General features: G+C 42.7%; 1 protein-coding gene across 3 annotated transcripts in view; it reads left to right on the top strand.

The window, feature by feature from the left end:
• The window catches only part of TNRC6B (trinucleotide repeat containing adaptor 6B), a 243,235-nt gene that overhangs the window by 19,197 nt on the left and 196,966 nt on the right, over positions 1 to 27,072 (top strand). The gene's annotated exons all lie outside the window — the stretch shown is intronic.

Below are 27,072 nucleotides of genomic sequence, written 5' to 3'. Positions count from 1 at the left end.
CTGGAAGCCAGGAGCAGTGTTTCTGGTCTGTGAAATGTTCTGGCCCATGGATGCTCTCTGGGAGCTATTCCCCCCTCCCTTCAGACTATAACAAAATAGGATTTTTGAGAGTGTAGATACCTGCCCCATGTCGAGTGCCACTTTTTGTTTTTAATTATCTGTATTGTCAGTATGCCCGGCTAGCTCAGTCGATAGAGCATGAAACTCTTAATCTCAGGGTCATGGGTTTGAACTCCATGTTGGGCGCCACTTGTTGTTAATTATCAATAGGGCCTATAATTGTTTATGATCAGGCCTATAATTATTATTACTTCAGTAAAACCCGCAAGCAAGCAAGCAAGCAAGACACAGACACTTGTTATATTTTAAGATAGCCTTAGTTAACCTGGGGCAGGGCAGATACCAATCCTGTAAACTACTTCCCATAGTGGGGCAACTATCCCATACCTGTCCCAATCCCATGCCATCTGCTTCTAATAACTTCTATGAAGCTACCTCCCATCCATAATCCAAAATACTTGCTAATGTTCTTCATCTGGGCCAATCTCCATCCATGCTGGCCATGTGCTTCTCTTCAATCTAACCCATGGCAGCCTTCCTCTCTTCCCTTCTCCTCCTCGGGTCTCTCTCCTTCTTCTTGTCCTTCTTCTTCCCAGGATTCTCCCTGTCTCTCTAAGCCCGGGAACCTTCACACCTCTCATTTGCCCTGCCCAGGTGCAATAGCCTTTTATTGGTCTGAAGGTGGGTCACAGAGACAACAAGCAGTTATTAGCATCAAAGTACACCACACCATCCTCCAACAGTCAGTTTCAGGACAGCAAGGGCTCAAAAAATCCAAAATAAGTAAATAAAGATAAATAAGATGACAATAAGATAAAATGAGGTACATGGCATTGCATTGAGTGTCCCGCTCAATGTCAGGCAAGTGCTGTGCCACTGAGCTGTATGTCCAGTGCTTTTTACTTTTTACTTCAAGTCATGGTCTCACTCAGTTGCCAAGGCCTTTAGCTCTGAACTTTAGTCTTGACCTTGTGATCTTCCTGGCATAACTTCCCAAGTAGCTGGGATTACAGGTTGTACCATGAGGCCTGGCTCTGTTTTGAGTGTTTGGTTGGGTTTTGAGGCAGGATTTTCTATATAGACAATGGCTGTGGCCTCACAAATCCTCCAGCTTCTGCCTCCTTAGTAGCTGAGGTACCAGGCCTGTTCTAACCATGCCCAGATCTAATGTTTAAGGGGTATCTTGAGGTATTTTTTGGTTTTTGGCTTCTTGAGTATAACATCATTACTGCTTTTGAATATAGGTAGTGTGGGGTTCTTTTCCATCTGAGAGCTGGTTGCTTCCCTCATGTTTAGATACTGAAGTGAGGTACTCGGCTTCATAGTTTCTAGCGTATTATTAGTAAAGGGGAGGATAGGAGTGAGAGATAGTTTTAAAAATTAGCAGTTACAGACCAAAGATTTAAAAAATTTTATGTGTGTATGTGTGTGCCTATATGAGTTTATGTGTGCCATGTGCATATAGTAGCCATGGAGACCAGAGGGTATTACATACCCTCAAACAGGAGTGTTTGTGATGCTGAGAACTGAGCATGGTCCTCTGCAGGAGCAATATGTGCTTCTAGCTGCTCATCTCTCCAGAGACTATTTTGATAAAACCCTATTTAGGTCAGTAATCCCTGATTGGAAACTCCAAAGTGCCATGTGTTTAGAATTCAGACTTGCCTTTTTTAACTTTGGAAAGCTAATAATCCTCCATTTAGGACTGGAAATGCTGCAGCTGTGTGGTAGACACATGCCTATCACATGCAAAGCCCTGGGTTTGCTCCCCAGGAGAGGAAATCAAAAGCTTGTACCATATACCGTGTGCCCTGCAGGGTCAGGGTCAGGCTAGGTCTTCCCACTCAAATACATTAATGTTTTGGCAGTCATGTATAGCTTTTCTTAATAAACTGGGTAGACTATAAATAGTTTCATGTCAATTCAGATCAGATTATGCTGCTAGGCAAATAACATTGAGTTTGGCCAACAAAAGAGAAAACTTTTGGTTTCTACAGGTTTTTACATTTGGGGACTGAGTAAGGGAGATTATGTGGACTGTGTTTATCTTCTGAATAGCTCTCATGGTTGGTTACATTTGTCACTTTCAGAAAGTAAAGCTTGCATTCCTCTTTTTTTCTTCAAGAATGTACAGGATTAAATCTGTTCTCTACAGCCCAGTTAATAGTAATTAGGACACCTCTTTGCAAAGCTTGGTACCTTAGGCAGCTGTGGCACCTTCCCAGCTCTTCCTGTTCGGACTCAAGTAAGGACTGCAGGCTCACTCTTCTACATACTCCATTCAGAGGTGCTCTTGATAATAAATAGTTGGAGGCAGATTTTAAATACCCGCACATCACCTAGTAGATTTCCTACTCAAGCAGGATTGGCTGACTTTCTCTGGACTTACCTTTCCTATTGTCAATCTATGTTGTAGCTTAAAAATAAATCTCTGTGGGCTCTGGGTGTAGCACTTGCCCAGCATGTGAGAGGCCTTGGATTAACTACAGCACTGTAAATAATCAAATCTTTGTAAAAGAAGTCCATGCTGGGGTAATTTGTTTGTTTGTTTTTCTGTGTAGTCCTGACATCCTGGAACTCAAAAGATCTGCCTGCTTTTGTCTCCCTAGGGCTGAGATTAAACGCATGTGCCACCACACTTCCTTTACCTCCTTTATTTCTGACCACTTGTTTTGTAGCAGTTTGGATCTTATTTTTAAAAAAAAACTGATTATTTCTTTTGTTCAGACATTACATGGGTCAGTTTGAGGAAAAAAAACTTTTTAAAGATTTTTTTTTTTTTATTTTAACCTGGTGATGGTGATACATGCCTTCAGTTGCTACTGGTAGATGGGAACATATTGAGAGAGAGAATATGGTGAGACTTAAGGCCATAACATAGAGGTGGGAAGGGCCAGTAAGGGCCTCCCACTAAGTCTACCTCTTTTAAAATTACACTTACTATTATTATTATTACTTTTATTGTTATGCATGCTAAAGGTAAATTAATTTAACATTTTTATTTTTAACCAACATAGTAAGAGCTGTATGCACAAGGTACTATGGTTCAGTATATTTGTATTTGTTGGGCTACTGGAAGTTTTCATTAATTTTGATTTTATACAATAGGGATTGAATACTAAAAGCATTTCATTTATATAAGTTACAATATTTTTATCATTGACATAGTGCTCATTATTCTCCTTACTCTGCTGACATAATAATTATGGTTAAGATTTTGGTGACTGCATATATATGTGTATGTGGGGTGTGTGTGTGCATGTGCAAGTGTGTTTATACAAATACACAAATCATTATCCCCATTGCAGTATAAATGATACGTGTGTGTGTGTGTGTGTGTGTGTGTGTGTGTGTGTGATTGTTGTCATTCTTTTTCTTTCTTTTAGACAGGGTCTCTTTGCATAGCCTTGGCTGTCCTGGAACTCACTATGTAGACCATGCCAACCTTGAACGCACAGAGATGCAGTAGTCTCAGTCTCAAGTGCTTGGATTAAAGGCCTGAACCACAATGCCCTTCCCTGTTGTCACTCTTTTGATATGTAGTCCTGGCTGGCCTGGAATTTGCCATGATTGTCCTGCCTCTGCCTCTTGAGGCCTGGGATTAGAGGCATATTCCCCTACTTCCAAAAAGCCATACTTATATACAAGTTTTCATTAGGTAGGAATATTCTTGGAAATATTTTGAGGGATGTTTGGCTACATTTTCCTGAGTGAGGGCCCATACTATTTTAATGTTGTCGCTTTGATATGTGTTTGTTAAGCAGCGTCTAGCCATAATTATGCCCCTTTCCAGTAAACACCTTTCACATTAAATTTCTTAAAATTACATATAGTGACATTGAAGATCACATCTGTGCTCAGCTGCTTATTTCTTGTTGTTTCCTGAAACTCATTCCTCCAAATCTGTAGAAGCTGAATGAGAAGGCCGGCATACCACTAAGAGTCAACATTGCAGACCTTGCGTGCACACACATATGTACACCCACACACGTACACACACCCACACACACAATGCCTCTGAGGGCCTCACACATAACCCCCTATTGTGCCTTTATTTTTTGCCTTGTTGTGTCCAAAGCACCTGCCACAGTGTGTTATTGATCACTCAGTTTGGGGGACTTGGGGTTGAGGCAGGGTCCTATGATGTAGCCCAGGTTGCCCTGGCACTCACATCATTCCTGCCTCAGGCTTTCCAGTGCTGGGATTGCAGGAGCATGCAGGATACAGGAGGATGTCACTTTTTAAAACTTAGACTGAAGGACAGGAAAGATGGCCTAGCGGTTCTTCCCTTCAGACAGCGCAGGTTTGATGATGCCTCCTGGCCTCCACAGCTGTCAGGCACGGGCATGGCGCACAGATGGTCATGCTGGCAAAACCCCCGTATGCATACAATAATAAATGAAAACAAGTTAGCCTGGGATATTTCTAAGTGCCTGGGTACCTGATCCTCCTTAAGTGCCTGCATGCTGTTTTGCACATACTGTCTTCCTGTATAAACTTCTGAGGCTTAGTTAGCCCAAGATTTCCCTGCTTCTTTGCTTTGTGTGTGTTTGTTCACTGAAAAAAAATTATTTATTTTCATTTTATGTGCATTGTTTAGCCTGCGGGTATGTCTACTCAAGAATGGCACATCTTGGAGGTACAGATAGTTGTGAGCTTCTTTGTGGGTCCTTGGAATTGAACTCAGTATCTCTAGAAGAGCAGTCTGTGCTCTTAACCACTGAGCCACGGCTCCAGCCCCTGTACGTTTTTCCATAGTGGTCTGCAGTACAGTGTGCCTGGAGGTTCAGACGCTTTATGCATTGCTTAGCATTCAGGTTGCATTACCTAAGTGCTCATCCTGGCTCTGTTTCATTACACTTTGTCACCTGCAACATTATTTAACATTTCTAAGCTTCAGTTTCTGTAGGTACAAAATGAGGATAGTAACTGTGGTTTCCTCTTTGTAAGTTTATTATGAGAACTGAATGAGACAGGACCTCTGAAATGCTTAGCCCTCTTTCAGCATGTAGGAGCCCTCAATACACACTGCCTGTTACATCTGTCTCTACTAGACTTTGTATAAGACTTGCTTTTATTTAGCTCTGAAACTTAATCCTTCACTCGGAGCCTGGCAGGGAGTAGCCTGATGAATAAGTTACCGGTTGTCCTCAAAACTCTCCCCTTCCTGTTTTTCTTTCTCAGTGGTACTGTCCTTCTCTTCTGCGTCATTTTTACATTTTCTTCATATCAAGACAAAAATTTACTGTTTGTTATGAACCAGGTACTGTGCAAGGCCCTGGCTCTGTAAAGAGAAACATATATTCTCTACCCACTGGGACTTGTGGTACAACGGGGAACGTCATTTGAAGAGAAAATAAGAACACTCCTGGCTTTCCTTTTTTGTATATTTATAAATTTTCAGAATGTGTTTTAAGAAAATACTTAGAAAACATTGTGTGTTGTGAAGAAAGTAAACACAGCTCATGTTTGGAGCTGTCAGGGAGCTACTTCAGAGAGTGGTCAGGAAAACCCTGGGAATTTACCTCTAAGCTGAGACTGGAAATTGAGAAGCAGCCAGAGGAGGGCATTTGTGACAGAGGGAGTAACAGGTACCAAGTCATGGAGAGAGCCTTGGCTGAGTCAAGGAGCAGCCATGCTGTGTGGCTGTAGGAGTGAGGAAGTGTGAAGAAGTGAGTGGTGCTGAAGAGCAGCAGGTAAGTGGTACCTGTGCCACCGAGGACCTGGAAGACCAAGAGAAAGGGCTGGCAGGGTGACTCAGTTCCAGGGTGCTGGAAGACGTTTTCTTTCTGTTGGTCTTGGGCATGGAACTCAGATCTTTAGGCATGTTAAGAGCTTGGTGTACCACAGAGCTGTACCCTAATCCTGTTGAAGCATTCAACGAGAGGCTCAGCCAGTCCAAGCCAGACTTGCCGACAAACTGTATAAGAGAAGAGGGGTGAGGAATCAAGTATCTTGCCTGAAAGTCCTATATGGTGTGTGCTGTGATCCCAGCACATAGTGGTGAAGGCAAGATGATGAGGATTTCAAGGTCATCCTTGATTACATAGTGGATTCCAGACCAGTCTGTGTAATAGAAGACCCTGCCCAAGCGCACGAACCAATATGTCTGCCTTGAAAAGCTATATGTTATGTACTGAGATTAGTAAAGCAGGCAGTCAGTTAGGGGGAAAATCAGAGTTAAAATTTGATCATGTTAAGTCTGAGATGCTCTGAGGCACCGTGTGGAAATGTCCAGTAAGTAAGTGAACATAAGAGAACTAGAGTTCCAAAGTTCCCAGCTACTGATACAAATGTGAAGGCTTTCACCGTGGGAGAAACCTAGTGATTAAACTACAGGAGTGGACCATGCCGTTTAATGGGGAAATAAGTTAAGGGAGGAGGCTTAGTACTGAGTTCTGAATTACTGTTAAAGTTTAGGCCTGAAGCCAGAGGAGAGTGAAAGAGAGAAGAGAAATTAAAAAAACATGAAGGAGAATCAGGAGAATGAAGGATCGTAGAAACCACTGCATTCCTGGCCGGTGCTGCTGTTAGTGCTTCTGACGGAATGAAATAAAGAGGCATCATTTAAAGAACAGGAACAATTCACAGAATGTAATGCCACTAAAGGAGGGCATGAACTATTCATTGGATTGACTGCCTGGGTGTTGCTAGAGATGGAGGCAGCTCTTGTTGGAGTGCAGTAAACAGAGCGTGCATGGGAGGTGAGAAAGTGCACATTGCAGCCGACTTCCGACACTTGACAGTTTGGCTGTGAAGGGAGCAGAGGAATAGAGTCTTAGCCGAAGGTGATACAGGGAGATAAAGGGCCAAGCAGACATTCTCATAATTCACAATCACCTCTGACTTTATGGCTATCACTCTTCTTCCTTTCTTTTCCCCTCAATACCTGCCCCCCTTCCTCCTTTCTTGACAGGATCTAACTTTGTAGCCCAGTCTGACCTCAGCTTCTCAGTCCTGTGTCTGCCTCCTTACTGTTTGGATTACAGGTATGCGATACCATGCCTGTCTAGAGGAGACATTCTTGAGCTTCAGAGTTGTGGGGGAGAATGTTCTAAGACAGAGTGAGTGATGGTGGGTTGCAAAATTGGAGTTTCTGAAGAGAGGGCCAGGAGTATCTGTGGTCTGGATAAGAAGTAGGGAGGGATACGTATTTGGGCAGGGTTACAGAACTGGTCAGGAGCAGAAGACAGGCCACTAGTTGTGTTGTGACTTTTTAGTTCTCAGTGAAAGATCAATAATATTAGCTGAGCTAGGCACAGTGGCACATGCCTATAATCCCAGCACTCAGGAGGCAGAGGCAGGTGAATCTCAGTGAGTTCCAGGCCAGCCTGGTCTACAAAGTGAGTCCAGGACAGCCAAGGCTACACAGAGAAACTCTGTCTTGAAAAAACTAAAAGAAAAAAAAAAAAAAGAATATTAGCTGAAAGGCCAAGGAGGGTGCTGTCGTACAGGGAGGGGAAAGGATAAGAAATAGCCTTTTGGGAGAATGAGGAATTAAAAAGCCAATTTGCTAGAGAAATCTGGTAAGACCACAGATTAAGTGTCCTTTTCCTACCCTTGAGATATAGCAAACACTGAATATGTAGTAAATATTGTAAGCAACTGAATTGACTGCTTATCACTGCCCCTGGCATAGAGAAAACACAACCCTAGACTTTCCTGAGTCTGGAATAGTGGGGCTGGGGATGTAGCATAGCAAAGTATTTGGAGCATATTTGAAGCCCTGAGTTTGATCTCAGCAGTGAGAAAGAAAAGAAAAAGTAACTACCTTGCTAATGCTTATGGTGTCTGAGAGGAGGAACCTTGAAAATTAAGAGATCCTTCCTGGGAATGGTTATTTGATTAACTGTGAAATGTAAGTTTAAGGAAACATTAAGTGAAGGGAGAGGAAAATGGGGCCAGGAATAGCCAGCATCATGGCAATTACAAAGTTGTTTTCAAGGGAGTACTTGTACAAGTAGCCAGAAGAGCCATGCAGCCTACTGTGTTTGGAGGTGAAAAGGGCCATTCAACAACTGCTTCACTTTCACTCTTTTGTTGTGAATGTAAACTACAATTTCTCTTTATTGAGTGAAAATTTCCTAGTCACTGTTAATTAAAAAGTGTTCTTTACAGCTGGGCGCAGTGGGAAACACCTTTAATCCCAGCACTTGGGAGGCAGAGGCAAGTGGATCACTGTGAGTTCGAGGCCAGCCTGGTCTACAAAGTGAGTCTAGCCAGCCAAGGCTACACAGAGGAACCCTATTTCAAACAAAACAAAACAAAAAAGTGTTCTTTACAACATCATGTTAGTAGGAGCTTAGGGTAAAGTACTTGTAGCACAAGCTTAAGGACTAGAGTTCAGATCCCTGGTCCCTGTATAAAGGCCAGGTGTGGCCATGTGCATCTGTAACTTCAGTGCTTGTGTACATGGGAGAGAGACAGCTGGTTCTGGAGAGAGTTGCTCTCTGGTCAGTCTGTTTAAGTCGGTGAGCTCAAGGGTCAGTGAGAGACATTGTCTCAAAAATATGGTAGAGAGAGATAGAGGAAAGACACAAAATGTTGACCTCCAGCTTCAGCCCACTTGTACCCACACATACAACATTTAAAAAATTGGGGGGGGGGGGGAGCAAAACATCACGTTAGAAGGCAGCTCATGCAGAGCCAGATGGTGAACATGGAATGTAGTCGGCAAGATGGAAGTTTAATGTGCAGTCAGAAAAGCTGCCTTCTGCAGGTGCCTTCTGAAATGTTTCCCATTTTGTTTTCACTCAGTTTTGATTACCACTTCCATGCAGTTAAGAAATTTTTGCTAACTTTCTGTGAGCATGGATGTTGATCTGTTTTAGTTGGTCTTGTTGCTAATGATACTGAAATATGTGTTGGAGTATATAAGCATAAACACTCTTTCCAAACATTTTGATTTGGTTAGACCATCTTAGATAATTTCTGAGCTGCTAGCTAGAGTGTTGTCAGTTAATGATATAATATACTCCAGAAGCTATTACCACTTACACTACAGAAAAGCAGATGACCACTTGTTGGTGAAAAGGAAATGGCCTTTGGTTTGTTACAGCAGCCTCAAACTCTTTCCCCTACATTTGTGTGCTTTTATCAGGAAGGAATAAATTAGACAGTTTATAATAAAAATATAATTTTGTCTTAGCCAAATTGAGATTTATTTTCTTTTGCACATCAGAAAACTGAGAAGTAGTAGAGTTGGATGCAGGAACTCCACAGCATGTTGCCACCTCTGTTCCTTTAATTCATCCTTAGATGTGCATCTCTTGATGGTGGTGAGGCCATTTTTCTTCTTCACTCTCACTACCACCTCACTTTCTCAGTGTGCCTAGTCAAATGTGCATCTCACTGGCCCAAGCTGTGACTTGTGGTCAGACCTATTCACAAGAAAGGCTGTGGCATGTGAGAAATTCTGACTGAGCCCAGTGCTGCCCTTAACTAAGTCTGGATTCCAGTAGGAGGTATTGGCAAGTACCAGTTCCCTGTGTGCACACACGCTTCCTTTATTCAGCAGACATTTCCAGACTACCTTCTATGAGTACCAGCCATTTCCATTTGGTGGGGGAATGAAAATTAGGACAAAGTTTACCAGCTGGGTCTGCTGACACATTGTTGTACTCCCAGTGCTTGGGAGGTGGAGACAGCTGGGCTGATTCAAGGCCCACCTATACAGTGATTTCCTGGAAGTCCCAACAAGTAAACAACAAAACCCACATACGCACAATAGCAAGGGTTGTAAAAACTAACCTGTAACCCTCATGTACCAGGCAGATGTCATTGATAATTAAAGGGGCTCATCCTGGTCAGCGCTAGGTAACTGGGCTGGTAACTCTAGCCTAGGCCCTCCATACATGGTAGCCCCCCTGAACCCCTCTATGTCAAAATATAAGTATTTATACTTTGATGAGCTGGCTTATCTTAGAAACATATAAACACGACCAGACTTTTAAATTTTTTAATTTAAATTTTATTTTATGTGTATGGGTATTTTGTCTCCATGTACCTCCATGCTTATACGTGGTGCTTGAGGAGGCCAGAAGAAGGTTTCAGATGCCATGAAACTGGAGTATCAGTTATGAGCCAGCATGTCGGTGCTGGGAATTGAACCCAGGCCCTCTAGAAGACCATCAAGACAGAACCATCTCCAGTCCCAAGAATAAATATGTAGTCTTGGTAGATGTTATAATAATTGTGCTCTAGGAAAGCAGTAGAAGAAGACATGTACCAAGATGAGAGAATTTGGGAGCCTGCTGAGAATTTCTTCCATGATTTCACCTAAACTCCAACCCAATTCAAAGACCATGTCAGTGCTGGAGAGATGGCTCAGCAGTTAAAAAGCACTTACTGCTCTTGCAGAGGACCCAAGGTCAGTTCCAAGCACCCATGTCAAGAGGCTCGCGACTGCCTCTAACTCCAGCTCTAGAAGATCCAAAACCCTCTTCTGGCTTATGCTGGCAACAACAAATGCACGCACGCACGCACGCACGCACAGAAATAGGAAAAATAAATATTCAAAAGAAAGCAAAAACTTACCTTACAGGGCATAGTAATGCACACTTATACTCTCAGTGCTTAGTGGGTAGAGGCAGGAGGGTCAAGAATTCAAGGTCAGCCTAAACTGTATTACAAGTTGGAGGCTAGCGTGGACTACACAAGACCCTGACCCGAAAGCAAAACAGATCAAAAACTCTCACCTCATTTCCAATCTTGGGCTGCAAGCATTCTATCTCATCGTCAGTATATGCTAGTGTCTCTGTCTCCATAACTTTGCCAGTCCATACTTTTAAAAAATGTGTGTACATATACATATACATTTAAGTATGTATATGGAGACCAGAGAACAATCTCTAGTGTCATAAAATATTGTTCACCTCCTTTGAGATGAGGTCTCTCACTGCCCTAGCGCTCTCTGATAAGGCTAGGCTGGCCCCTGAGCCCCAGGGATCCTGTTGGCTCTACTCCCTCAGCGCTGAGGTTACAGGTGTGTGCCACTGTCCCAGCATTTTACCTGGGTTCTGGATATCTAACTCAGGTCTTAGGTTTGGGAGGCAGGTTTTCTTTTATGCCTTTAGAGAGAAATGATCATGCTTCTGGGAAGAACTTCCTCAATCCAGTTTACAAACTGACTTTTATCCATAACGTCACAGTCCTTTTGTGGTAGGTTTTTTGTTTTTGTTCTGTATAGAGTATCTAATATAGCCTCGGCAGGCTTCTTACTCAGGAGCCAATTGCTTCAGTTCCTAGGTACTAGGAGTATAGGCATGCTCCACCATGTCCAACTTCCTTTTGATTTTTTTTCTTTTCTTGGGTTTTTGTGCTGTTTCGTTTTGCTTGCTTTGTTCCTTAAGACAAGGTCTCATTCTGTAGCCACTGACATTGAACACTGGCAGTTCTTCTGCCTTGGCCTTGCAAGTTCTGCGATTACAGGCATGAGCTACCAAGACGGGTGAAATGTTTCTCTGGAGTCTTATTTTCTAATATGGAACAAAATCCATGAAATAAAGAATATATCTTCTCATTCTCCATTCACATATGACCAACCAGTTATTTTATACCATTTGCTGAAAAATCCATCTTTTTTCTACTAGTTTAAAACACCCTTAGTGGGCTGGAGAGATGGCTCAGAGGTTAAGAGTACTGACTGTTCTTCCAGAGGTCCTGAGTTCAATTCCCAGCTACCACATGGTGGCTCACAACCATCTTTAGAGATCTAGTGCCCTCTTCTGGTGGACAGGCACACATGCAAGCTGAACATTGTGTACATAATAAAGAAATCTTTAAAAAATATTTTAAGGAAAAAAAAACACCTTTAGTATGTTTTTTAGGTTTTTTTAAGGGGCTGTATGGTAGGCTAGACAATATCTCTGAAACTTCGAATCACAGTTTCCTATTCGTGCATTTCCTTTCTTCTTGACTGACTAGAGCTCCAACAGTGAAATAGCAAAACTTGTACTATATTGGGAGGTGACTGGGAGAAAGATTGAACCTCAGCAATGCGTGGGGTAAGATACCTGACAATAACTATGTATGGAACTTAGGATTTTTGAGGGGAGTTTTTCATTAGTCAAGTGGATTAGAGACTGGGGGAGGGGCTTTGCAGTAGAAATTTGTCTCTAAGTTCTCTTGGTTCATTCCTTTTTCTACCTGATAAACCACCAATTCTCAAACTTTAGCCTATAATAGAATTTCCTGAGGAGCCTGCTAATCAAAACAGAGCTTCTGGGTCAGTGGGTCTGGGTAAGCGCTAAGGGGTTGATCTGTCTACCAGTATCCCAGCTGATGCCCTTGCCACACATCTAGGACCATCTTAATTAAGAACCACTGCTCCTCCTGTTGCTCCAGTGCTCTCTAGTTTGCCTTCTTCCCCCGTTTCTCAGTCCTTTCACACCAGCCTCCAAATTAGGACTGTAATGATGAGAGTAGAGGGAAGAAGAAAGGAACCAAGCCAGAGTCCAGACAGACAGACAGACAGATAGAGGGAGGGGACAGGGAATGAATACCAGTGGGCTTTTGACAGTGCAACAGTAGAGGGGCAGTCCAAAGGCAGGAAGCAGGCCAGGTGTTTTCTAAACATAAAAGAAGTGAGACTACATTTTCTAAGTGCTGTTTCTGTTTTAAGGAATCTGATACATCTAACATGAGATTTGTTTTAATAAAATAAAGTTGCAGCTGACAACCAACAACCAGTGTAGTTTCTCTTGATTTGTCCAAGCCAAACCTCACAGTGACATGACTTTCAAGTCAATCTCTGCCTTACCAAATACTTTGATGACTTGGCTGGTGACCTGCTTCGAGCAGTATCCAGTTTAGCGATTTCAGTTGAGCAGACCAATCTGATGATACTGTAGGATCTAGCTCAGGTGCTGTAGGACATTCGTGTAAAAGGTACTTTCTAAGGGTTCTCTTGAACCGAATTTAAGAATCCTGCTTATGCTGTGTTTGTTATTGGGTTTTTTTTTTATCTTTCTCATTTACCTTTTTTGTTTTTATTAAAATTTTTATTTTATGTGTATGAGTGTTTTGATTGCATATATGTCTGTATACCATGGTGTCCACAGAGACCAGAATGCATCAGATGCCTGGGGACTGGAACCTCCACATGGGTGCTGGGAATCAAACCCAGGACCTGTGAGTAAAACAGCCAGAGTTCTTAACTGCTGAGCCATCTCTTCAGCCCTGAATTTTTCTTATGTTTACTGTTTGGGAAAAACCCAAGAGTGGGGCCACTGTGTGACATGTATTTGAAGTTATATCTTTTAAAATCTTTTTCCACTCTTGTACTTGTAGCTATAAAGCCAAAGCTAGAGTGTGTGTGTGTCTGGGCAGATGAGGTAAATGACAATGAAAGCCTGCTCATCAGCCTGATTGCCTATTGCTCCCAGATTGGAAAGTGAGTAGGGGAAGGAGGATCCTGTTTGGGGGGGTTATTTATTTTCATTTTCTTTTGTGGTGCTAGGGCTTGAATCCTCAGGGTATATGCTTCACCATATTACTGTCTCTTCTGAAATTTGGGATTGTTATGTGTTTTGTTTGTTTGTTTTGAGACAGGGTTTCTCTGTGTAGCCTTGGCTGTCCTGTAGTTGATTTGTAGACCCCTGAGTGCTGGGATTACAGGTGTGTGCCACTGCACCCAGCTCATTTTAGCTTATTTTAAAAGCTGAGTTCTTGTTATATTTATCCTTATATGTAAGTGAGAACTTAAGGATATCAAACTTATAGGCGGCTTTGAAAGAGTATCATGTTTGCAATTTTTAAAAGCCACTTCATTGGGACACAATTTACATACTGTAAAATTCACCAATTTAGGTGTAAAATTTAAAAGTTTAGGAAGCTCAGTTGGTAAAGTATACTTTACCACAAAAGTATAAGGAAATAAGTGGGGCATGTAAAATAGCCAGGTGTGATCCATCCACTTGTAATCCCAGAGCTGGGAAGGTTTAGATAAATCCAAGGGACTCTCCGCCCAGCAAGCCTAGCTTAATGAGGCCCATCTCCCAATGAGAGGTCTCTAAAAATACAAGGCGGAAGCTCCTGAGGAATGACACTCACAGACAACTTCTGGCCTCCACACAAGCACATCCTCCCACATGACCCCCCCTCAGTTTTTTTTTTAAGAGTTGGGAATCATGCTACAAACCTATGATCCTAGCGTGTAGGAGGCAGAGACAGAGCTGCCATAAGTTGAAGGCAGCCTGGGTGTGTACCAAGGGAATGAGGAGCCAGCCACAGCTACATTGCAGGACTCTCATAAACAAACACATGGCAAACCCCACCTTTGTTTTCAGTAAACTTAGCCAGCTGCATATTCATCACAACTCAACTCTAGGGCTTCGGCTCTGTTCACCACAGGTGATCTCTTTTGTCGTATCATTGTCAATCTTTGTTCTTACACCCTGCCCCAAGAAACTTGTAGTTCATGGTCTGATTATATAATCTGTAATCCTTCAAGCCTACTTCTACTTAGCATATTTCTGAGGAAATATGTGGGAGTGTGTGTCAATAGTAGCTTGCTTCCTGCTCAGTATTTGTCCTTTCACCAGTTGGTGAGCTTTTAGATTGGTTATATTCCTTAGCTATCATGAATAATATTGCTGTGAACTTTAATGTGTATAAGGATTTACTTAACGTTCTATAAATCACTGATTAGCCAAATGAGAAATGTCTAAAATTAAAAATTAGAAATTTTCCTGATAAGACATATTTAACCCAAAATTAAATGTTTTATCTCAAACCACATCAGATAGAAATTTTAGATTATATTCTTCTTTAAGAAATTTTTGACAGCCAGGCAGTAGTAGTGCACACCTTTAACCCCAGCACTTGGGAGGCAGATCTTGTGAGTTCCAGGACAGCCTGGTCTATAGAGCTAGTTCAGGACAGCCAGGGCTACACAAAGAAACCCTATTTCAAAAAACCCCACAATTTTTTTTGAGACTTCAGTTATTTTATGGCTGTCTCTCCTGCATGCGTTGTTTGTGCAGTGCCCCAGAGGGCGTCGGATTCTTTGAAACTGGACACATAATGAGCCACATAATGAGTCTGTATCTCAAAAAAGCAAACAAAAACAAAATAAAGATTCTACCTAAGTCTAGCCTAGTGAACAAGCTAGTTTATGGGCTTGCTTATAAGAGCATGGGTGGTTTTCCAGAATAGCTCCATCACCAGAGTCTCACCTCAGCATGCATGACAACTTCCTCATAGTTGCATAGATGGAGCTCTTTCTCTGTTAACCTTCAACTTACTATATGCTTGCATCTCCCAAGACCATGTACACCGGAGCCAAATCACTTACAGTTGGCATGAGGGCCCAGGAACTGAACTCTGCCGGGGTCTCTAGCAGTGGCCGTTAAGCTCAGCGTGGAGGGTTCCATAATACCCATGTGCTTCCTCTGACCTTGCTATAGTTCAAGGACTTTACTTATATTTGCCTGTTTAGCCTTCACTATTTATTACTCCTTGAGACAGGTAATACTTTTATCTCATTTTCTTTTCTTTTTTTTTCCAAGACAAGGTTTCTCTGCGTAGCCCTCTACCTGTTCTGTACAGCCACCTATCTGTGGGCCAGGCTGGCCTTGAACTCAAGAGATCCTCCTGTCTCTGTCTCCTAGTGTTGGGATTAAAGGTGTATGCCACCGCACTCTTTACCACAGTCACACGGTTAGAAAGTGGCAGATCTGGAATTGGAACAAGGCTGTCTGACTCAGTGCCTAGTAAAAAGATTTCCAATAGGAGAGACAGCGGCAGGAGTATGATCACTAGGCCTGTGTGGTTTCCTATCGTGACTGAAAGTGAAGAGAGCACATGGTTGGGAGTGAGTGTGTCAGACTAGTTATGGAAAGGGTAAGTGGCAAAGGCCTGGGCACCTCAAGGAAGAGCTCAGCTAGCTGGAGAATTTAGCTTCTGAGATTTAGTTGGTAGAGTTTTGTCACCCATACTACTTAATGCTTCACTTGTTCATTGTATCTGTTTTGAGGCAGAGTCTCACCAAAGTTGCCCAGGCAGTCCAAACTTATCTTCCATCTGCCTCAGACTTCAGGAAGTAAGTTTTGTTTTGCTTTGTTTTGAATGTTTTTTTTTTTTTATTGTAAAGTACATCACACAATCAGAAATGTGCAAAAGGGCATGGGGTGGCTCAGTGGTTGCAGCTTCCACTGCATGCAGGAGGCACCAGGCTAATCCCCAGCACCCTCCCACCAAAGTGAGTAAGAAGCAAATGTAATTTTAGTGAATTACTTTAAAAGATCACATTTTCAACTTTGTGGTGACTCAGTAGCCCCTTTGTAACCTTTGTCATAGTCCCTGCCTTCCTCCCTACAGGTTAGCTATTTTCTGTTTTATTTTCCTTTCTACTTAAATTACCTGTGTACCCCTAAACAAACACTGTGACTGGATTTGAACACATGAGCCATATGCTGTGTGTTCCTTTTATCTGGTCACTGTGCTTTCACGTCTCACTCATGTTGTGTGGCCTGTGCTTTGTTTCCAAGCTCTGTGGTTGTCTATGGTGTAAACGCTCTACAGTGTATTTACTGTTCTGCTGCTGAGAATATTTGGGATAGTCATAATTGAGAGTGTCAAAGGACAAAAATCACATTGGTTTAATACAAAAATAATAGTAACCTTTATTTAATTTTGCCCTCATAATTTCCCTTTGATGCTGGGAATGTAGCCCAGAGCTTCATGCATGCTAGGTAAGCTATATATCCCCTTACAACTGATCTTTAGTTCCAGCCCATAGCTGTTTTTAATAACTGGTACCTTTTATGTGCTGTTTTGAAAATTCTTTCCCTATTTCTAAATTTAAAAACCATTATTCTATAATACTTCTGAAAACATTATTATTTATATTTCATATTTAAGTATGTATCTTATCTGGAATTTTAAAAAAGTTTTTGTTATGTTTTGTTTTTCAAGACGGGGTTTCTCTGTGTAGCCTTGGTTGTCCTGCACTCCCTTTGTCTTTTAGGCTGTCCTCGAACTCACAGTGATCTTCCTGCCTCTGCCTCCCCAAGTGTTGGGATTACAGGTGTGCATCAGTAATCTCAGCTAAAAGATTTATTTTTATTACTACTTTTAAATTACATGTATATGTGTGTGTCTCTGTGTGAGTATGTGCTGGGAATGCAGATGCCCATGGACTCTAGAAGAGTGTTGTATCCCTTGGGCTGGAGTTACAGACTGCCAGGAGCCAGCTGATATGGGTGCTGGGGACAGAACTCAGGTTCTGTGCAAGAACAGTGTATACTCTTAATGACTGATCTGTCTCCAGCTCCTGGAACTGGCTTCTATATTTGGTAATTTTTGATGGATTTATTAGTGCTTCTCTAACTTAAGGGCTTTTTATTTTATGTTTTATCTAGATTTTTTCTGGCAGGGCAGTTGGTCTGAGTCATGCAATTTACATTCCCAGTATTAGAAATATCTTTTGAAGTTTTAGTTTCATTTTGTCTTTAAAAATTATCTGCTCTTGTGCAAGCCCCTGGGCTTACTTGGCATCATATTCCTCCACCCCCACCCCGGAAAAAAAAGTTCTGTCTTGTTAAGGAGCCTCACTGAATATGTTTTACTAAAAAAATTTTAAAGGCCTGAAAGACCGTATTGTATAGATTGATGCCAGTTCCTATTTTTGTATATTGCTTTTTCATTTAAGCAACCAAAAGAAGTGTCTGTTTCTTCAGAACTTCTCCAGTGTTTAAAATTCTGTTAACCAAGAACTTGCTACATTAACTGAACACAACTGTATTTATGGCAGAATATTTCCGGAATTCTAATCATGATGGAAATTGAAATATATGCTCCCAAACACGGACCTAACAGTTACAGCAGTTTAACCATTATCATGGTCACTGGTAATCCCCCTTTCTCCATTTATCTGGAATTTAAGCCTTTCTCTTGGCCAAGAATGGACTCTGCAAACCACATCCAGAATGCTTACAGTTTGTGCCACAAAATATGAAGAAAATGTTTTCAGTTGATGGCAGCTAGATCTGTGGCATATGATGCTCCAGGAACTGTTTTTACAGCGCTCAAGATGCACAGGGACAGAATAGCAAACTCACATGATCATTGGCAAGGAAAAACTGGCTACGTGGCTGATGTTAAATTTGCTTTTGAAGGCAGTCAGACCAAGAAATATCTGAAGACTGAGGCTGCAGCAGGGAGAGGGTTTTACAGTTAGTAAACAGCAGCAGGATGCTGTGGCAAGGCTGCTCCTGCTTCTAAGCCCTTTGCAGCTTCTAGCAGCAGAACAGGGAGACTCTAGAGAGGAAACACTGCCTCCCTCAGCCTTCAGGGAATGTTGCTCAAGGCAGTGAAGGCAGAGAGACTGCCATGCCAGAGACTTTACTGCTGGTCCATCTTGATGTCAATGTGAGCCTGTCTTGCCCTGGCTGGCATTTTTAGGGTGTGAGATTTCCCAGGGGCTGAATTAGCCCTTGAGCTGCCTTTAGATGTTTGGCTGTACCTCTGGCCACACACTTCCTTCTTGATCAGCCCTCACTCGGTTTATACTGAATACCTTTTCATTGAGTCTCAAAGTGTGGTCCAGGGATAGCCCCTTGGTTCCTGTCTCAGTGGGCGAAGACCTTTGAGTTGTGTGGAGGAGTTGGGGGGATGGAAGAATGGGGGATCAGAGGTGGGTTGTCAGGAACTCCACAAGGAGCCTTTCAAGGCTGGCGGATCTGGATCTACGGGTGGGGCCTGCACAAGCTGACGTACCAAGGACACTGCAAGCAGAGATCCTCGACCCCTGTGCAGATGTAGCTGATGGACAGTGCGTTCTCCACATGGGGAGGAGGGCAGGAAGAGTGGGGACTGCCTCTAATATGAACTCTGGCTCCTCTTGGTGGAGAGGCTCTGTGAGAATACAGAGGAAGGGGATGCAGGCTATCCAGATGAGACCTGATGGGCTGTGGTCAGACAGTGGGGTGGCAGGAGGACCCCACCTGTCAGAGGTCTAGGGGAGGGGAATAGGGCAGAAAGTAGAGAAAGGGTGAGAACAAGAAGATAAGAGCCAGGAGATTACAATTGGCATGTAATATGAATAAATTATAATACAAAAAATATTTTTAAAAAATGGCTTCCTGTTACTGAGCTCACTACCATGACCAAAAGCAACCTTGAGAGGAAAGGTTTATCTCATCTTAGAGCTGGTAGTCCTTCATCCAGGGGAGTGACTGGCACAAGGCAGAAACCTGGAGGCATAAGCTAAAACAGGCCAGGGAGGAGTGGCTCTTTATTGGCCTGCTCCTCATGGTTTCATATAAACTCGAGCAGGTTTCAGCCTGCTGTGATATAGTCTCTAGCTCCACCGGCCCAGCAGTGACACACCCTCCAATAGGCTGGGCCTTTCCGTATCAACCACTAAATAAATGCACCACTGGCCTGCACATGGGCTAATCCAGTGGGGGCATTTTCTCATTTGACATTCCCTCTTCCCAAATGACTCTAGCCTGTATCAAGTTGACATAAAAGTAGCCAGCATACTTAAGTGTCTCTCAAGGGGTCCTCCAGGTCTCAACTAATTTATGTACTTCTGGGATGCAGTATGTCTTTTTTTTTTTTTTTAGGCTTTTTTATTTATTATTATTTACACAGCGCTCTGCTTGCATATATACCTGCAGGCCAGAAGAGGGCACCAGATCTCATTATAGATGGTTGTGAGCCACCATGTGGTTTCTGGGAATTGAATTCAGGACCTTTGGAAGAACAGTCAGTGCTCTTAACCTCTGAGCCATCTCTCCAGCCCTGCTATATACTTTTAAAAATCATTCTTTTTTAGTGCATAGAATTTTCCAGAGAATACAAGATATTCACTACTGCCTAAGACCAAGAGTAAAGCAAACATTAGTATACATACAGCTCTCGTCTCTTTAGCGAGGCTTTAAAGAACTTTGCCAAAATGCAAGACAGCACTTTCTCATGTTATTAAGCCTTTGAAATGTGATCATTTGAATTTTGAAGATTAATGGCTTATTGTTGGTAATTTTTCCTTCTCCTCCTCCTCTTCTTCCTCCTCCTCCTCCTCCTCCTCCTTCTTCTTTTTTTTTTTTTTTTAAAGAAAAGAACTTCACTATGTAGCCCTGGACAAAAACTCACTGTGTAAATTAGGCTAGCCTAAAATTCAGAGATCAACCTGCTCCTTCCTCCTGAGTTCTGGGATCAAAGGTGTGGACCACATGCCTGGCCTTGTTGGTAGCATTTAATAAACCAACAAACATATAAATATTTCATACTTTTAACCATTTAGTATAATATATATTGGTAATTTAATTACACAAAACCTCTTTGGAGCCCTCTGTAATTTTAGGAGGAAGTGAGATCCTCAGATGAATAGGTTTGGGAAGTACTGTTTTAACTCTGTCATTTCAGTTAGAGGCACAGATTATGCCTCCACTTTCTGTATATTCTGTACACTTCTGTCACAGAGTGAGTGACATTAGGTGAAATGTGTTCATGATTATTTGTATCATTTTTATCATCCATATCAGTGTCAACAGTCTGGCATGGTGGCATACACCTATAAGCCAAGTACTCCAGAGGCTGAGGCAGGAGGATCCCAATGAGTTAGAGGCCAGTCTGGGCTGTGTGAGACCTGCCTCTCAAAAACCAAACAAAAACAAAAACACAGGGAGCGGGATGTAGCCCAATTAGTAGAGTGCTTACCTATCCTGAATAAAGCCCTGGGTTCCATCCCCAGCACACATGTGTGTACACACACACACACACACACACACACACACACACTGTCTGTCTATCTCTCTCTCTCTCTCTCTCTCTCTCTCTCTCTCTCTCTCTCTCTCTCAATAGGCATGACAAATAAGTGAAATAAAACTTTCTTGTGTGATCAACAGTTACAGTGCTGCTTCATGCTCTTGTTCTGATGAGGACAGAATGCTGTATTTGATAAACTCTTAAAAGGTGGTTGAGTCGAAGTACCCCTGTTCCTTATTGCAGCCCTTATATTCCCCTGCCTCTCCTTCCAAGAGGGTCATAGTTCTGTGTGTTTAGGTTTTCAGAATGCAGCCTTATTTTCTCAGGCCTTTTCTGTCCTGGAGGCAGGCTGGAGGATATAGCAATTGAACAGACTGGCTTAATAGCCCAAGGTGGGATACCTGGCTTTCTTATCATTCCCACTTTAGCCTGCGCCCTACACCTGGCAGCCCTTTCCTGATTTCCTAGCTAGAAGAGTAACTTTAGAGTTTTACAGCCAGGTGTGGAAGGCAGAGGCAGATGAATCTGTGAGTCTAGGACAGCTTGATCTACATAGCAAGTTCTAGGCTTCCTCTACTGTAAGTACCATGGGGATGACATGTGCTCTGATGAACCATTGTTTGTTTTTAAAGAAATGAGTGAGTAGAATCCTTATGAGTAAGCTCAGAATACTGTATTTAGGTGACTTTATTTATTTCTAAAAATGTGTGCTTATCCCACAAGGATTTATTGAGAATGTTACACTTGAGCTGACACTGTAGTTAATGATACTGATGAAGTGTTAAATGCAGACAGTCTTAGTCATTGTTCTATTGCTGTGAAGAGACACCATGACTAAGACAACTCTTATAAATGAAAGCATTTGGTTGGGGCTTGCTTACAGTTTCAGAGGTTTAGCCCATTATCATCTCAGTGAGGAGCATGGTGGCACACAGCAGACATGGTGCTGGAGAAGGAGCTGAGAGTTCTACATCCAGATCTACAGGCAGCAGGAGAGGCTACCCTGGGCCTCAAAGCCCATCCCCGGTGACACCCACAGGCTACAACGCCTAATCCTTGTCTAGTAGTGCTACTCCCTGATGACCAAGCACTCAAATATATGAGCCTGTGGGCATATTCTTACTCAAACCACCACACAGACCATGCCTTCAGGAAGCTTATAAGCTAGGGAGTAGTGCCTGTACAGTTACTAACTGAGGGAGGCATATCCAGATTGCCTGTGAGGTGAGATGGGTCAAAGACTTCACAGAAAAGATTGCCTACCCTGCATCTGCCTGCAAGTTAAGAAGTTTGGCCCGTGGGTGCTTCTAAGAGGAAGTAGCATGCACAAAGGCACCTGAAACCTTGGGTGCTCTAGGGAAACAGAATACAGTGTAGAGATGGAGCAGGAGAGGTGAGTAGGTACTGGATCTGGTGTAGCGTGGGGTGGAAATTATATTTTCCTAGTCAAGATTTTATTCTAAATATTCTAATGTTGAAGGTAGATGGCTATTGAAGGTAAGAAAACTAATTTTTTGTTTTGCTTTGTTTTTTGAGACAGGGTTTCTCTGTGCAGCCCTGGCTGTCTGGGAACTCATTCTGTAGACCATGCTGGCCTCAAACTCAGAGATCCCCCTGCCACTGCCTCCTGAGTGCTGGGATTAAAGGTGAGTGCCACTATGCCTGGCTAGGAAAATCAAATTTTAAAAAGGAGTAGACTAGGAAAAACAGATGAAGTCAAGTCAGTAGCAGTAGACACAGGTGAGATTAAAACATACCAGCAGGTTAGAGATTAAAATCAGTAGAGTTTGGTGCTAGGAAGGAGCTGATGATGTCACCAGAGTTCTTATTTGAGTGGGATGATGACATTGCAGATGAGGCTGAGGGAGAACACACGTTGGGGGCAGGCTGAGGTAGCTGCACTGGGTTTTAGGGACCTGTAGCACAGGAGGAGGCAGAGACGTTTGTTGGCGTAGGCAGTAGTGCATCTGATTCTAGAGGTTGGTAAGAAAGGTCAGCACTGGAGTTGGCGATCATCAGCTCAGAGTTGGCAGTTACATTTGTGAAAAAAGATAGGAACCTTGGAACTACGAATACAAGCTTCTTTTTCAGAGCTGGGCATAGCGGTACACACTTACATCAGCAAGTTGCGGCAGGAGGGGCTCGAGTTCAAGGCCAGCCTAGATTATATAGCGAGACTCTCAAATTAAAACAAAAAGATTTTCAGCAAAAATGATTAGCAGAGAAAAGAGGGACACCAGCAAGATTTTAGGGATATGTGTTTAGGAATGGGTAGGCCTGAACATTTTTACAGAATTTCTAAAACATTGAGCTAAATTGGACCTGTCTGAAGCTGTAAAACTAGCATTTCCAAGTCTTAGGGCAAAGCAAACCCTGGGTTTGGGGTGGCTGAACAATACTCTTGCCTGCCACAGGTCTGCTTGCACCTGTGCTCCTAGGCTTCTGCTGTCTGTCGAATTTAATTCAGCAGGCAACCTTGTGTCCACTTGGGCTAGCTACCCCCTCACACAACTGGCCTGGAAAGACACCCCCCCCCCCCAGCCTCCTTGCTGGTGTTCTGTACTTCTTACATTTATAGCTTCACTTGAAATACTGCCTGTGGACCTCTTGATAGCTGGTTGCCACCAACGCAGCCAGACATGGTTTTCAGTGTTCATTTGTGTCTCAGTTAAAGTGTTTGATTGATTTCACAGGCCTGTAATCCCAGTAATTGGGAGGATGAGGTAAGGTATTTGAGGCTAGCCTGGGCTACATAGAAAGCTCTTATCTCACATACCCCTAGTCCTCCACAAAATCTCACAAAAATAAGGGGTTTCAGCTGTAGGTCACTTGATAGAGTGTTAGCTTAGTATACACAAAGTCCTGGGTCATCTGGGTGAAAGTGGAACACTCCTTTAATCCCAGCACTCAGGAGACAGAGGCAGATCTCTCAAGTTCAAGGCTAGCCTGATTTACAGATTGAGTCCCAGAACAGCCAGGGCTATACAAACAAAACAAAACAAAACAAAACAAAAAAACTGTTGTTTTGGAAAACAAAAGACAAAAATGAAGTCCTGGGTTCAGCCCTCAGCACCTGGGAAGTAGAAGCCGGAGGGTTAGAAATTCAAGGTCCTTCAGTAGAGGGAGGTGAGGCCAACCCTGTCTCAGAAAATAAGCCAGTAAAATATGTTGCTACAAAAATGTAACAGTGTATTTTGTTGTTGTTTTGGTGGTTTGATTTGGGCACCTTTTGCTTGCTTTGATTTTACAATGATAGAGAATAGTGTATTCCTTAACAGTCTGCGTTCCAAGAAGGCGCTAGATACATGCTGGTGACAGCAGTGAGAGCCAAGGATGAAGGAAGAGACTGCATGATCAAGAGATTTTCTGTGCTGCTTGAATTTTTTAAATGAGAATTAAATTGAATTGCACTGAATAGTTAAGTTTGAAAATTAAAACCCTGTCACATCAGAGGTGATACTAGGAAAGTAAGTGTCATTTGTTGAATATATATGCCTTTCAGCTTGCCACGTTCTCTAGGAAACACTTAGCTGCAATTACATCGTGTGAGTCTAGTTAAATACTTGACTGTAGCGTATTTCAGTTTAGCAAGACCTGCGGATGGATGAGTCCGAGGTCTTTGGCATCTCGTTGTAAGTCCCAAGGTTTCTCTAGTGGCACCTTAAGAGAGTAGAGGAAGCTGTAGTACATGACCAGGTGGTAGGATTAGATTACTCCTGAGCACCTCAAAATAGTTGTGTGAGGGTGTTTTCCTGGTATTAATCTCTTAGAAGAAATAAACTGCTGTAGATAACTTAAACTGTTGGTTTTAGAATCAGTGTTTATGCTTACCTTTGATATTCATGTACTTGGTACAGAGCAAATAAAGAAGCTTTTTTGAGAAACTCAGTCTGAGATTCCATGGAAGCCAGGCGTGGTAGAGCACACGGGTGATCTCAGCTACTTGGGAGGTGGAAGTGGCACAGTCACTGGAGCCCAGGAGTACAGAGATACCCTGTCCCTTATAAGGAAGAGAGCACCCCTGGAAAATTACCTGGTTTCCCTTGCTCATCTAGCCTCTGCCATAGTGTCCTTTTGTCTTCCCTAAATGTTAACAGGTGTCCAGGATGACAGAGGAACGTGTTGATGACCATCTCCACCTAAAGTTGTCTGTCAGGAGCATACGTAATAATGAGCTACATTATGACATTGGTGTAGAGTTTGGACTGATAATGGATCTAGAGAGAAGTCATGGTTCAATCTGGGTAGAAATTAATCAGAATTGAGAACTAAGAATAGACAGGGTTGTTTTCTTGATAATTAGAGGCTGGCAACAAATTGAAGAATTTGATCACTCTCTGAAGTACCAAGGGTCACATGCAACTACATAGCCCTGAGTCTTCCAGGAGGACCAGATCAGTCTCAAAGGTGCAGCCAGCTCCTTTACCTTTGCAGTGCCATTTAATGAGGAACGGCCAGCATTATGCATTAAACTCCTGTGATGCAGTTGGAGTTCACTTCAGCATGTTTGTTGGACTGCTCACCAAATTAAAAGACATGTAAGTCTTAATCTTGCTGTCAGGGTTCTCATGTTGTGTACGGAAGAGAGACACAGGTATATTACCAATATAACATGATTTATCTCAGAGGAGGGTCCAGAAAAAGTTCCTGGAAAGGACACCAGCGCCAGAGGAGTGGAAGGGAATCAGCAGAGGGCCTTCAGCAGAAATTAGAGCAGGTGTGGTGGACAAAGAGACCAGATGAAGTCTGTATGCACAGTGCCTCCACTAAAGGCAGTGGGTACTTCGTGACTCATTTTAAGCTACAGCGTACACAAAGGTCAAATGTGCTTTTGAGATTGTAACAACAGTGTGCTGTAGCAGAAGGATGAGAGTGAATGAGATGGTCCTAACTCTGTTAGCAATACCACAGGTGTATTGATTCAAACAGTGCTGAGTGCAGTAAACAGAGGTGATGGCAGGCATGGTCATCCGGTACAGTGCCACTGTTGTGATACACTGGGGACCTAAAGCTATCCCTTACAGTGCGTAGCCACGGCATGCTGTGCCCTCTCATAGACAGAGCACAGCTTGGTTGTGAAGCAGAGTGCATACTTCTGGATGGAGACAGTTTGCTGACAGCCTAGACTGGCGTTTGTTTGCCTATCTCCACACACACAGTTGGTGTATCCTGAGCAGGAGAGAGACTTATCAGAAATAAAGTCACCTCTGGATTTACTAGCTGCTGGTAACGAACTGAATTGAAGACATCATGCCAACCATTACTTGGCAGAAGCCTAGGGAAGAGCAAGAGTAGCACAGAGCCTTTGAAGGAGAAGTGATGATGACAGTGAAAATGAAGAATTGTGGGTGGATCTGAGATGCAAATTTTTAAAGCATAAATACTAGCTAGCACTTGGTGGGCTTGTGTGAGGGGCTTGGGGAAGGTGAGATTACTTGAAGTGAACTTAGGTTTTGATCTGGGCCTTGGGGAAGACAGTGGAGAAAGAAAGGAGAAGACTAGGCAGGGTGAAGGTAGGATTTGGATCATCAGTCTGAAGTGATTATGAGACATCCAGACATTGAAAGTGCAATTTGGAATTTTTGAGGTACATAGAACAAATAAAATAAGAAATAGTAAAGATTTGTTTGTGCATTGTGGCATGCCTACAATCTTAGCACTTGGTAAACTGTAGCAAGAGAATTGTAAATTCTTGGCCAGCCTAGGCCTATGTAGAAAAAAATTATCTTTTTAAAATATTTTTTTTGAAATTACAATATATTTGCACAATTTCCCAACCTTTCTTTTTCCCTCAATCTCTCCTATGTATGCCACCCTGTTCTTTCTTAAATTCATGGCTGCTTTGTCTTTAATTATTGTTTTGTGTGTGTGTTTCTAAACACATAAATGGAACCTGCTCAGCCCATGTAACGTTAGCTATATGTGTGTGTGGTCTCAGGGCTCCCCGTTGGTATTGTATGGGGCTCTATTTCTCCTACTCTGAGCATCCCCCGTTGCCCACAGCTCCTTGTCTAGGGTTGAGGCTCCACAAGCTTTCCCCACTGCCTGATAGCGTGGCCGTTGGTGTCATCATTGTGTCGATCTTGTTTAGGAGACTTAAGGGGTGGAGTCTCTCTAAGCTTCTAGGAGAAGCAATTCGTCTTTCCAGCCCCTCTTCCAAAAGGAGCCCTAGCCTTAGGGATAAGAACTGTTATATCTGGGCCTCACATGTTCTCCTGTTCTCTGTATTTTGATTACTTGTGGTTTTATGATGGTTTCCACCAGTTGCAAAGAGAAGTTCCTTTGATGAGGGGTGGG

This window comes from Acomys minous (genome assembly GCF_964271855.1).
Source record: "Acomys minous genome assembly, chromosome: 12".
NCBI lineage: Eukaryota > Metazoa > Chordata > Mammalia > Rodentia > Muridae > Acomys > Acomys minous.
This window is presented reverse-complemented; position numbering and strand designations above follow the sequence as displayed.